This window comes from Spinacia oleracea, unplaced genomic scaffold (assembly GCF_020520425.1).
Source record: "Spinacia oleracea cultivar Varoflay unplaced genomic scaffold, BTI_SOV_V1 SOVchr0_136, whole genome shotgun sequence".
Classification (NCBI taxonomy): domain Eukaryota; kingdom Viridiplantae; phylum Streptophyta; class Magnoliopsida; order Caryophyllales; family Amaranthaceae; genus Spinacia; species Spinacia oleracea.
The window spans coordinates 20,001-22,500 of record NW_026614464.1 but is presented as its reverse complement, the minus strand read 5'-3'; the positions used below and the strand labels follow the sequence as shown (position 1 = coordinate 22,500).

At 55.0% G+C, this 2,500-nt stretch overlaps 2 non-coding genes across 2 annotated transcripts in view; both read right to left on the bottom strand.

The window, feature by feature from the left end:
• Positions 1 to 79, bottom strand: part of LOC130465316 (28S ribosomal RNA) — a 3,361-nt gene extending 3,282 nt beyond the window's left edge. The window contains exon 1 of the ribosomal RNA XR_008925585.1: positions 1 to 79. This exon is cut by the window's left edge and continues 3,282 nt beyond it. This is a non-coding gene — a ribosomal RNA (28S ribosomal RNA).
• A 234-nt stretch (positions 80 to 313) lies between these two features.
• Positions 314 to 470, bottom strand: LOC130465319 (5.8S ribosomal RNA). Its single transcript, XR_008925588.1, has one exon. It is a non-coding gene; the product is annotated as a 5.8S ribosomal RNA (ribosomal RNA).
• Between the last annotated feature and the right edge of the window lie 2,030 nt (positions 471 to 2,500).

Below are 2,500 nucleotides of genomic sequence, written 5' to 3'. Positions count from 1 at the left end.
GGGGAATCCTTGTAAGTTTCTTCTCCTCCGCTTATTGATATGCTTAAACTCAGCGGGTAGCCCCGCCTGACTGGGGTCGCAACGGTTTTGCCGTCCCGGTTAAGGGAGACAACTTGGGGTCCTTCGAGGCCTCGGGAGCTACGTGCTGCGCGACGCGATGCATCCTGGGATTTTTAAGGCCCTGTCTACCACCTATCGCCGCGGCAGTTCGTAACCGGGGGCTCCTTATTTAGGCCATCCACGCCCGGTGAGGCGTGGGAGGCCATCCTCCTCCTCCGCCCCGCTGTGCGCGGGTTGGGGGAGACGCGATGCGTGACGCCCAGGCAGGCGTTGCCCTCGGCCAGAAGGCTTCGGGCGCAACTTGCGTTCAAAGACTCGATGGTTCACGGGATTCTGCAATTCACACCAAGTATCGCATTTCGCTACGTTCTTCATCGATGCGAGAGCCGAGATATCCGTTGCCGAGAGTCGTTTAATGTTTTATACGACTTGGTGCCGCGCCCGACCAGGCGGACCGGGAAGGGGCGGGCACGCTTGTATTCTGTTCCTTGGCGCAGACCGCGCCGGGGTTCGTTGTTGTGCCGGAGGGGCTCCCCGTCCCGCCGAGGCGAGAAGGCTTGCACCCCCCGGCGCGGGCTCGCGGGCGCCGGAGCGCCCCCTCCCCGCATATGATAAACACGTTCGCTGGTCGCTCTGCTGGGCAGGTTTCGACAATGATCCTTCGCAGGTTCACTACGGAAACCTTGTACGACTTCTCCTTCCTCTAAATGATAAGGTTCAGTGAACTTCTCGCGACGTCGCCGGCGGCGAACCGCCCACGTCGCCGCGATCCGAACACTTCACGGACCATTCAATCGGTAGGAGCGACGGGCGGTGTGTACAAAGGGCAGGGACGTAGTCAACGCGAGCTGATGACTCGCGCTTACTAGGAATCCTCGTTGAAGACCAACAATTGCAATGATCTATCCCCATCACGATGAAATTTCAAAGATTACCCGGACCTGTCGGTCAAGGCTATAGACTCGTTGAATACATCAGTGTAGCGCGCGTGGGCCCAGAACATCTAAGGGCATCACAGACCTGTTATTGCCTCAAACTTCCGTGGCCTAAAAGGCCATAGTCCCTCTAAGAAGCTAGCTGCGAAGGTGTACCTCGCATAGCTAGTTAGCAGGCTGAGGTCTCGTTCGTTAACGGAATTAAACCAGACAAATCGCTCCACCAACTAGAACGGCCATGCACCACCACCCATAGAATCAAGAAAGAGCTCTCAGTCTGTCAATCCTTACTATGTCTGGACCTGGTAAGTTTCCCCGTGTTGAGTCAAATTAAGCCGCAGGCTCCACTCCTGGTGGTGCCCTTCCGTCAATTCCTTTAAGTTTCAGCCTTGCGACCATACTCCCCCCGGAACCCAAAACTTTGATTTCTCATAAGGTGCCGGCGGCGTCCTAAAAGTACATCCGCCGATCCCTGGTCGGCTCGTTTATGGTGAGACATGGACGGGTATGATCGTCTTCAAGCCCCCAACTTTCGTTCTTGATTAATGAAAACATCCTTGGCAAATGCTTTCGCAGTTGTTCGTCTTTCATAAATCCAAGAATTTCACCTCTGACTTAATCATGCATGGCTTAATCTTTGAGACAAGCATATGACTACTGGCAGGATCAACCAGGTAGCACTCCTCGATCGACACCGGCACGCATGAGCCCTCCCTTTCTTAAGGGGAGGGTCAACGCGGGCGCTGCAGTCGTTCGTGCTTAGCGTAAAACGCTTAGATTGGGGATGCGACGAGCGAACGCCCATTCCCACACAACATTCTGCATCCCGGGGCACAACTAGAGACCGTATTCCAGGCCGACGATGCTTTGTGAAAAGCCATCGTGGGTGGAGGACGGACCTAGCTACAGAGGTCCACCGGACACCGGAAGGGTGTCGGGCGGAAACAAGCGATTATGGGACGTCAATGCCATCGTTAGGAATGCAACACAGAAAACCGTCACTCGCCCAAGGCCTGTATAGCACTTGGAGCGAACACTGAAGAGGTTTATCGGCGTGCGGTTCGATGCACAAGCATGGAGCCCGCCAGCTAAAAAAACCAAACACCACTCACACGCGTAGCGTACCGCTCGCCAAGAAACAACGAGCTTGCATCCCACGACCACAAAGTGGCCGCAAGGATGGGCTAGAAGTCCCCCGACTAGCACCGTTTGACGTGAAAGAAACAATCGAGGCGGGACAACACTGGCTAAGGTTAGCTAACACAACCTCGACTAGAATTAGACTGCACCCACATGCCGCTTGATATCGCCCGCATCCGGGAACAGTCCGCATCGAGTTTCGGAAAACATTACCACACCAAAGCCAAAAGGGACAAGAGGACCACACCAAAGCCAAAAGCTCCCATCAACTATAGTACCCGTTCCTGGTTTGCTCGAAGGAACGACGACGAGATTTAGTATGCGCCTGTGTGCTGCTTAGTCCGTTGCCCGCCACACTAGAACAC